Source organism: Argopecten irradians, chromosome 8 (genome assembly GCF_041381155.1).
Source record: "Argopecten irradians isolate NY chromosome 8, Ai_NY, whole genome shotgun sequence".
Lineage (NCBI taxonomy): Eukaryota > Metazoa > Mollusca > Bivalvia > Pectinida > Pectinidae > Argopecten > Argopecten irradians.
Genome location: NC_091141.1, coordinates 40,891,674 through 40,903,220, shown reverse-complemented (window position 1 = coordinate 40,903,220; position 11,547 = coordinate 40,891,674). Strand labels below are relative to the sequence as shown.

Here is an 11,547-nt window from a genome sequence, read left to right as displayed (position 1 = left end):
CAGGACGAATCGCTTGCTCTGGTTTACGTAACATTTATACCAGATTAACATCTAATTAAAGGTAAACCAGCATTAATTGATTTTTTATCTGGTATTTCTTAAACTTCACTTCGACTTTGTTTCTTGTGTTTAGTTTGTACGGAGACGGTCTGACAGTTGTACTGTACCAATGCCATGGTAACGGTATAACGGGTATTCCCTGTTGCATTAAGTCTAAAACTTACAATCAACACTTTAGATTATTTCTCGAACGATTATTGAAATCTACAATGTAAATACTCCCTGTCTCCTTCCTAGCCACAGCTTGAACATATCAGAAATTATACATGTACATTGTACATGTACGCGTAAGTCGTCCCGCAAGCCCGAAGTTAAAGGAACAATTCAGTCTAAGAAAACATTAAAATCTGTACATATATTGGAAAGAACCCAGTTCTAATGGAAATAAGATAAGTCGGTTTTACTGTGATATGCCTTAAAAGCCCATGGTTGTGACATGTGTGTAGATGTTCAAACTCGCTCGCTGTCCGCCATTACACATTGTGGTCGAACTTCTTGTATGTCGAACCCTGTCCCGAGCTCGTAGAGTAATGCAACTTTTGTCTAGAACTGCTCAAATCGCTCTGACAGTAATGTGTTTACCTTATTAGGTGAATTGTCTTGCCTAAAAATCATTTTATAACCTTCTCAGTGGTTATTTTAGTTTATTTGTTTAACGTGCGTGACTTTGGCTCGGGTATGGGTACAGCGTCCATATTGTACCTGCTTAATCGTATTGATCAACGATTTGATATTTCAACGATATTAATTAAAATACTTAACAATGTCGTGGAATTTGTCAATGTTTTACGTTATATGTTTCATAAGAAATTAGAACAATACATTTATGCTATATTTTGCTTCTTGGTTATGTAAAAGAATTCGCCTGAGTGAATTGTCCCATTAATGTTTCAATATTTTCAATAAGTCCAATTTCGATAGAAACTGAAATATTCGTATAATAAAACAATCGATGCATCGATTGTATAGTATCAATAGCACCCCTCCCAGTCGTGAATGACTGAATGCCTTTTCTGTTATCTTGGTATATATGAAACAAGTCGATAACGATGTTGGTAAACAAATGTTGCTCAATTCCTCCACGTGATATATATCGCCCACAGCCTACTCATTTTATTGTGACGTAGCCTCAGCGTAGTGGAATTTTTTAGGTCAGGTTTACGCTATAAGTTCACGCATGCGCACTATACATCAATATTATGAATGAAATTCATGTTCGAGCCAGCGATTGGTTGTCTGGTATAATGATATACTTGGAAGTCAGCCAGACAACCAGTAAATATAAACACGATGATGAAACCAGCATCTCAGAATTAAAACAGAACCGGGCCAGTAAAGGTTGGAAAGTGAACAGTGAAAATATAAACAATAACAACAGACAATAACAAATACAAACCACAAAAATGAAAGGAAACATCGCCCTACCTGTGGGCGATAGTGAAACTGATGCGATGTTTACGGCGGATACTTTGGAAGTAAATAATGACCGCCAAGATGGCCAAATGAAACTGGACATTGGAGATGGAATGACAATTACGGTGGTAAGTCAAATATTTATTAATTCTATGATAAATAAACTTGAAGTCTTTCTTTTATCATTGTTTTAAATGATTGTAGTAAAATAATCGATAATGTATGCTGTGGCATGTCTGGGTTGTATTGATTGTTCGTAAAACTAGACATGTTTTGATGATTTTTGTCAAATCTGTTGAAAAATATTCAATGTTTTAAGTATGAATATTTCCTTTATGTTGGATTTAACAAATTCCCATACAAGTTGAATTATTTCCCGTGTCTGAATTTCTAAATTTTCACGAAACATGATTTTCCGCTCAAATTGGGGCCCACAAAAGGGGAAACGCGTTTTCGAAATAATGCATAAATATTATCTAGAGAAAAATGATCTCTTGAAAACATATCCACATAAAATTGATTTCGTGTTTTAGTTGATATGCATTTCTCCTATGAAACAAATATGATAAATTTATACTTGAACCTAAATTACCACATATAAAAATATGTAAATAATGTATAATCGCTGTATAACAGTTTCCGGTTGGCGCTATTACCATTTAAGGAATGTGGACATTCCCTGGTGTATTACTAAACACGTGTTCTCATTTTTTAATTGTTTCTCAAACAAATAAATGTACTAAACAATCTTACGATTGTGTGGGGTTCTAAATCTAAATCAAATCTTTAAGTTTGGCTGCTGTCAGACATCTATCGCCGCCCAGCAGGAATTACGGTGATTCATTTCTCGGTATTCAGATGGTATTTAACACTCCCTGGAGTCGATAACCAGCTCATTATGGACTATGTTGCCGTTGTAAGACAACTGAACATGTATTTTAAGTTACATGCCGTAGGAATAAGTAGTTAAGGTGATTATATCTATATGCTACACAGGAAACGAATTCTTCTCGTGCCGGAACTGAAATAAGTTTTCAGCGCTTGTAAACATATTAGCTTAGCAAAAGAAGAATATATTCCTTTTATATAAAACAACATTTACAAAATAAGAACCAGGGAAATTAGAAATGATCGTTTCTTATTAATAGCGTATTTTCACAAGGAAAAGTTTGGAAGGGGTCCCGGGATGTATTTTTAGTATGTGTAGGGGGACCCCGGGGGTGGGGTGGGGCGGGTTGGGGGTTACTTAGAAGACCATCTGTAAATACCCTGTGGTATCATCAGTGACCATCTGCAGAACAGATGACCTGGGGTCAGGGTTACTGACCATTTCTTCACGCAGTGTACACGCACTCGCGTGCGGGTTTATTCATGTTCCGAGTACAGGAAACATGAAATGTAAATATTGTCCACGGTTTCGCGCCATTTACTGCATTTTATTGTTATGCGCTAAACAACCTCTGTGGCACACCTTGAATTGAATTTAAAGCCCTCTGGTTAGATTACTAATTCATTATTTTACCTGTACAACTAGACAGCGTCAAAAGCTTTGAGATGTAAAATCGATATGTATGCGTAGCTTTGTGTACACTTTAAGGGCACACAATCTTCTGTGTGTGTGTGTGTGTGTAATTTACATTTCCAACTCAATGATACGGAAAATAGAGAATTCAAAATATGTCATTGATCTGTTCAATATAGATTTCAAGTATATCGAACGCTGACCTCAGTGTGACCCGTGGCTTTAATTAGCTGAATCAACACGATCATGTTAATTACACCATGACGTGATCCTTACTATCGATGACGTAATAAGGGGGGTGGGGGGGGGTCGTAGGGGGGTTAGCATGCAGGGGGTATACATGTAGATATGTAGATTAGTTTGTAATCGATATCCAAATATAAGATGTATCTGACACATACATTAACATATTAGCCACATGCCACTTTGATGGTCAGTCAAGGGGTCAGTATCTATTTTTACACGCTGAGCTATACATGTAGCTGCGAATCATCAGCAATTACAGTAGTATTCCACCATGATGTGTGGCATTTCTTGACCTCGTGTCCAGTAATCCGGCCATTGTGCGGTCAGTTTCCTGCCCACTATTGAGCGTATGACAATAAAGACATCTGACTAAGCCAATAAATAAATGTCCGGGTTTAAGACAGGACACGTGTACCAATTAGTCGAATATTTAACAGAATTCTCCATGTAACTGTTAAACCATTATCAGAATTATTTTTAGATATTTAATAAACATGTTTTTACACGTCTATATTAAAAATGTTCAGACATTTCTTTATTAAATTAAGCTATTACCATAATCGCGCGGTTTAGTGGATTAATATATATACCGCGCGATCATAAAACGATTAGACATGCACCTACATATTTTTTCAAATATTAAATATCTATTTTAAAATTAAAATTACTTGAAGGTAACAATATTCTAATGAACACCGTTCTAACATATGTCGTTTGCAATAAAATTCCTCAAACCAATTGCGGAACATTTTTAGTTTGATATTTAATGAAATGGTACACAATTTATTAAGCAAAGGAAAAGAAGAATATGATAGCTGACAAGTAGCACAGCTTGTAATTATCTACATAAATTCTGATAGTGTCAAATAAGTGTTAAAAATCGCATGCTAGCAAGGTGTGTTATGTGGTTGTCAATGTAAATATGGCGGCATGGTTCAACGATTGGGTTTAATTTGACGATTTGTGTTGGTCAAATATTGCCTTAACTCTTCTAGTGTTCGAGAATGTTTGTGTCAACAACGGCTGACGTAACGGCTTAAGTCCTTCTCCAAAAGATTATCCATGGAAGCAAATTAAATGGAATCACCCAATCGGGACCTCAGTTCTAATATGTCCCTACAATCAAGCTTTTGTGTAATTATTTACAAACACTTTCATATGAAAACATTCACACCCTCAGGAGTTTGTAATCAGGAGGAAATTGTCAATGTGGGTTTTCCATTAGCAATTACTTTATCGTCTACCTATTGAAACGTTTCCTTTTATGTGGGATTCACAACTTTGAAACAAAACAGATAAATAATATATGCACTATCTTTTGTTGCGGATGTACATCAATGCAAGTTGGTCGGGTAATTGACGTCATTTAGGGCGTTAAATTTTCATTTATTAATAATACATTGACGAAATTGAACAGTAACTTTGAATTGAACTTGAAAAGAGTTTTACCATTTAATAATAAAAAATAAACTCATTTGCTCATGAAATGGCGTACTGTAATTTACATATTCATTTTTCAGACTGAAGTCGAACCAAGCTTTAAGTCAGATCCCTGCATTGATAACCAAAACAGTTCCGGAAGTATTGCAAGTTCACAAGAGAGTACTAACGAAGAAAGAGCGGAATGGGGCGGGAAGCTAGAGTTCATTCTGACTTGTGTCGGATATGCTGTGGGTCTCGGAAACGTTTGGAGATTTCCCTATCTTTGCTACAGGAATGGCGGAGGTGAGATGTCAACCAATCGAATTCCTGCTTTCATATGGATGGGCGATATCCAATTAAAGTTTAGCTTTCATACGAAAATCTGTCGTTAAATAACCTATCAAAATTTGTCTAACCAGGGCAGCTGGATGCCAATTTACAACATTAAACCAATCAAAGTTTAGCTTCATTATGCATAAATAGTTTACAGGTAATATTTAAAGTAATATTTCGTCGTTGAAGAAGATGACTGCTTGTGAAGCATCTTGTTAATTCCAATGGCGGTACTGAAGATTATAAAGCGCTAACTGATCTGTGAATAAATCTGTTTAAGTTGTATTCTGCACTTAAAAGATGTCCACAGATACTTAAGTATTATAGAAAACACACCGACTTGATCGAGCAATAAACTAATATCTGCGAATCAAGCACTCCCATTATTGGTGCGAGGTATGCATTAGAGATGCCGTAGCAATGACAGCTATTTCTTTATTTCTGTCATGGATTCCTTAGTAAAGAACATTTATTAACTAATGCGTTTCTATTTTGGTCTATGCGTCTATATTAAGCATAGTCACGCGCTTGAGTTCTCTGCCTCTACCGGAAACAACATTATAGATCTACTAAATATGTTCAACAGTTCAGCCATTTGCGTCATTGCTGTCTGAGGCAACGATCGATTTATTGCCATCGGGACCAAATTGTCGGATTTAAACCGACACTTTTCAACGGAAAGTCGGAGATATAATTTGTTTAAGTATTGAATCTAACGTTATTATTGAAATGAAAACAGGAGGAGATTCTTGCAGAAAGTACTTTGATTTTCGTAGAAATTATTTTTAGCTAGCCTCGCTATTTAACCAAAACAACATTTGCATACAATGCCGATATCTGTGAGATTTTTCTACATCAAACAGATAATAACATTCTTTTTATAACAACGATTTATTTAACGTCATTTAATGTTGTTATACACAAGAACCATATAAAATATTTTCATTCCCACCTTCTGTGAAGCGATACGTACGATACACAAGCGGATCGTGTCGGTTGTGAAGTGTCAGTTTCCTTGACAACACGACTCAAACTACTGTCCATGACGTACATATGTCACAGCTTGCACCGTTTGACGTCATTGTTAATCGAAGCCACTTGAACAATACATATGTACCAAGTTTTATCACAACGATAGCTGTATGTTGGCAGATAATAATACTATATTGTTTAATTTATAATTATAAAAGTAAACATGGCGGCCTGGCAAACGCAATAAAAATCGCATTGTGTAGTACATGTGTTCAACTCGTGTTTGTATCTGCTTCAAGCTCAGCTGGCTGCTTTAAGTAGCTTTAATTTATTATTCAAAAGGTAGCATCCTTCATGAAATTTTGTTTACATTTCCTGCAATTCTAATTTTAACTTCTTAACTGTAAACATTTAGTCAAAAGGAAGCTTCCGCCATGAAATTTGTTTACATTGCCTGCACGTTCTGATTTTAACTTCTTCCTCCATGAAGTTTGTTTTTATGTTATGATATTCGGATTTTAACTTCTTTTCTTTAAATATAACAAAAACAGAGAATACACTTTTTTTTTCAAATTTCACAAATTTGACTTATAAACTCACTTGTCTCTCTGTTGTAGGTGCCTTTCTGATCCCATATACCCTTATGTTGGCCCTGGTTGGCCTGCCCTTATTCTACATGGAGCTTGTCATGGGACAATACGCCAGTCTGGGTCCAATCACCATCTGGAAACTTAGTCCTTTGTTTAAAGGTAGGCACACGAAATGAGCTTCATGCAACTTGCATAAAAAAATAGAATATCCTGACGTAAAATTTTGGAAAAAGCAAAACAGGTGATTGCGATCGATTGTGATTGCAGTTAAGATCTTAAAAGAGTTGAAATATTAGTTGTCTTGTAAGAAGAGTAATTTTCAACTTAAAAACAAAATTCCTTTTTATCTCGTGTATAAAATATTATTGTTTTTTCACTAACCTCACAATTTATTATTTATTTTGATAATGACCTTGACCTTTTAGGACTTGGATACGCCATGGTGATCGTGTCGCTTCTGATTGGTCTATATTACAATGTCGTCATCTCGCACGTGCTGTACTATCTTTTTAAATCCTTCACTGATGTTCTACCATGGCAGTCATGTGACAATACCTGGAACACCAACAGTTGTCTGCCCTTTGATCATCACGTTGCCAACAGCAACACTTCAGGTACGATAACTCTAGATGTATTCGTCATCTTCTACACGGTGTAACTTTGTTCAGTTAATATAGTTTTTTTTGACACGAGTTGCCGCATTCTTTCATTTTTTTTTTGCTATTTCAACCCAAAACGAATAACTTTACCTATCCTCGATAATCCATGGGTTACTTTCACTGTCGTAATATCCATCCCTGGACAATCTAATAGTAATTTCGGAATTTGTAAAAACATACCTTTTTATATTGCAGATCCCAATTCCACCATACTTCCAAGTGCAGCTTCATACAAGACGCCAACTGAAGAATATTACAGGTATACTATCTATTTCGTTCTTTCAATACATTTTCCATGAACTTTGTTTGACTAAGGTTAAGTAACATGTAGATGTAACATCATAAATACGATATCACTTGAAAGTCACGTGCGTTTTTAAACTGCTGAAATTTATTGAATGTAAACGTTTGATAACACAGAAAATTGCAAATGATTAATGAATATAACAAACGGTTATGACGTCACATATAAAGACTAAGGAATGTTATAAATCATTTCATTTCAGACGCAATGTGTTGAATCAGTCCGAAAGCATTGATGACTTTGGAACTGTTGAATGGCATTTGGCGATCTGTCTTTTTGTCGCCTGGCTGGTGGTAGGATTGGTGTTACTGAAGGGAATTCAATCACTCGGAAAGGTGAGTTAAATTACATAAATGGATATTTGTAAATAGGGAATTTAATTATTATTTCAAATTAACCAGTATTTCATTAAAAGCGATTTAAAATTAAGTGGGTTTCACTCCCTCGCCCTCTCTCTCTCGCTCTCTCTCTGTCTTTATATATTGACCAACATGTCATATATCTGCATTTCATTTGTCTCGAATTCTGTCCTTTACAGGTTGTGTATTTCACTGCCATTTTTCCCTATGTGATGCTCACCGTCCTATTCATCCGAGGAGTCACATTACCTGGCGCCTCGAAAGGCATTCTCTACTACCTGGAACCGGACTTCGAACGCTTACTGGATCCACGTGTGTGGAGTGACGCAGCCACCCAGATCTTCTACTCCCTCAGTGCATGCTCAGGAGGTCTGATAGCCATGTCCAGCTACAATAAGTTCAACAACAATTGTTACCGCGACGCTCTGATCGTCTGCTGCATCAACTGTGGAACAAGTGTCTTCGCCGGTCTCGTCATTTTCTCAGTCCTCGGCTTCATCGCCACGGAAAAGAACGTAGATGTTTCCAAAGTCGTTGACGACGGTAAGTTGAATTAAAACTTCGGTAAACCATATCTGACCAGGATGAAATTGTTTGGTTTTGTTTTGCTTGCATTTTGCAATTGCATGCAGTCTTAACATTCACCCAGCAAATGTAACATGTCTGTTTTCATTTAATATTCCTTTCTTCCTTTGTAGGACCTGGATTGGCCTTCATTGTGTACCCGGAGGCTCTCGCTAGGATGCCGGTCGCCCCCATGTGGTCGGTGTTTTTTCTTTATCATGATGGCAACTCTTGGATTCGGATCTCAGGTAATTACATCCACTACATTTAAATATAGAGCTATACAGAATATGTTTATTGTCATAAGTCAAATGCAAAACTACGAAAAAAATCCGAGTTAGCTTTGTCAGGCTAACCCTGGTCCCAAGATCACGAAACAGACAAGTTTAGACTAAGCCAATCACAGATGACGTTTCAAAACGCTACGTCAAAACAGAAACTCAAGTCTAAGAGTTTCATGATCCTGAAGCCTGTTATGTCTAAAGAAAATCCATTTCTATACACTACAGTCACTGAAACCTAACCTATACGAAATTCAAACCATCCAACCCAGCTACGTTACTAAAATAGTAACAGGATGTAAATGAGCTATTTTAAGATACTTATCCATCAACAAATCCTGCTGTAACACTTGGTGTGTGTCTTATTTCAGTTTTCTATCGTCGAGTGTGTGTTCAGTTCCGTGTCAGACGAATTCCCCATCCTAAAGACAAGCAGGAACAATATCATCTTCCGTATCGTCGGCTGTATCATATTCTTCCTTCTAGGTCTTCCAATGATCTGTCGAGTAAGTTTGTCTAGCAAATTATCTAAAATCAAATTTACTGTTGACCAGTTCTTTTTTCGCAATGTTTTCACATTGTGTTTGTATGTCCAATCATTTCACCGCATTGATTTTATTTCGAGATTTGCAACCATTAAACTTTTTGTATGTGCTTTTGATTTCACTCATTTTGAAGTCAGTTATTCCCGATAGTGTATCTCACACGAAAGAAGCGAATTGCACGAAAAAAATAAATGGATGATCTCTACCAGTTGTAAAATATATCTATGTTTAAAGTTTTAAATCAAAACGCAATTTTTCTGTATAGAATATATTAATAGTTATCCTCTAATACCATAAAGTCAAAATAATATGATTACATTGTTTCTGTTACTTTCCAGGGCGGTATATGGATGTTGAACCTGGTCGACTACAGTGTTGGAGGCTTCCCTCTCCTTGTAGTAGGATTCCTGGAACTTCTCATCATTACAAGAATATATGGTAAGCCCTGAAAATATGTCAGAGAGATCAACAAGACGATGAAACTAAATTATATTTAAAATACTTTTCCAACAATCAAACAATAAGAAATTTGACGTTTTAATCGAAATTAAAACTGAGTCGAACGATAAATAATTTTTACTACGTAATTATGCATGTAATTTCAAATTAAAAAAGTTATCACTAGAACGACTTTTACAACCATCATTAATTTACCTTACAGGTTACAGTGAGTTTTCTGATAATATAAACGCCATGCTTGGAATACGACCAAACAAGTATTGGGAGATCTGCTGGAAGTGGGTGTCGCCTTTTGTCGTGTTTGTAAGTATCGCCTGATCATTCAGACCACATCGGAGCTTAAAGTACAAATATAAAGCATTCTGCAATGCTATCATCACTTTTTGATAACATAATTTATGTTTCTCATGTCATAAGAAGTCAGACTGATTCAGTTGACTCAATGCCGCGATTTGCGGTAAAGAATAGGCATAACTTGCATTTTTGGCGGATGATGAAGCAGATATTGGTATTTGATTCTGCGAAATCCGAGCCTACTCTATCACTTTTCATTGAGTCTCTTTCACACATAGTTTTTGCCTAAAATTTTCATCTCTGAATAGGAATATTAGATTTGCTATCAGGTTCATAATAGTTTTTGTTGATTAACTAAAATGTGGCATTTTTTCAATTTTACAGGTGACCATTATAATGAACATCGTCTTCTTCAAGGAACCAGACTTGGACAATGTCTTCTATCCTCGCTGGGCCGTGAGTCTTGGCTGGCTGATCGCCATGTTCCCCGTTGCCGCCATTGTGTCACTGGCTCTTTACTACTTCTGTCGCAACGGTGGATTTATGGTAAGTAGCGTGTGCAGACAACCCGCTACATCTTAACTGATTAACCCCTAGAAATTCATAATGAACACTTCTAGCCATTGAATTAGAAAAGTTCAAATGTGTTTTCTGTGGTTGATGGGTTAACAAATCAAATAAACTAAATACATACGGTGAATGGTTTACTACAATTGTCATGGATTTAGTAGTAAGTAAACTAAAATAATCAGGTCGATACAACAATGTCCTATTTTCTTTCTCAAAGTCATCTTATAGTAGGTGTTGTATTCGGGCTCCTGTGGAATTGTTCCCCTTTATATCATGTTTAGCATGAGATGCGAGGTAGATGCAGAACAAAACATCAATTAACATATATTCTTTACATTTACTTCATTGCCATGATTCTCCACACATATTTACTTTTTATTTACATTGTCTAGGTTGTGAGTCTGATTGTTTTGTTTAGGATACCACAAATACTTATGTACTTTTTTTACCCCCATCACATTTGCATAATGACGTACACAGACAGATCTATACACAATTGATACAGTTTATTTTAGAGTCGATACCTCTAATTTATCCGTTTACGCAATAGTCGTTTGGCCGCTAACCAAAACACTGTCGATGTTGCCTACAAGATAATACACAGAGTAGTACTATACACTATCAACGTTCCATGTTGTTTTGGAATGTCGTAATTAACACGTTTAATCAAAGTGATTCTTTCCAAATTTTCCGGATACACATAGCTACATGACGTCATTAGCGCGAAGAGTTAGGATGTTCGGTATTGATATTATGTTCGAACGGAAATTTCTGGCCGGAAAAGTACTCCGGCAGCGTTTGGTGAAGGTGATTGTAAACACATAGAGAATCGTCATAATATAGGAAAGGTCAAAACGTGATAGCCATAGTTTTAATGTTCAATATTTATAGGGGATAAAATTACGCTACAATCGCTGTAAAATGGAAAGAATCAATTAAAATGTATAAAGAAAG

The 11,547-nt window shown here is 36.1% G+C and overlaps 1 pseudogene; it reads left to right on the top strand.

The window, feature by feature from the left end:
- Positions 1-937: 937 nt before the first annotated feature.
- Positions 938-10,620, top strand: LOC138330369 (sodium- and chloride-dependent glycine transporter 2-like; annotated as a pseudogene).
- The last annotated feature ends 927 nt before the right edge of the window (positions 10,621-11,547 follow it).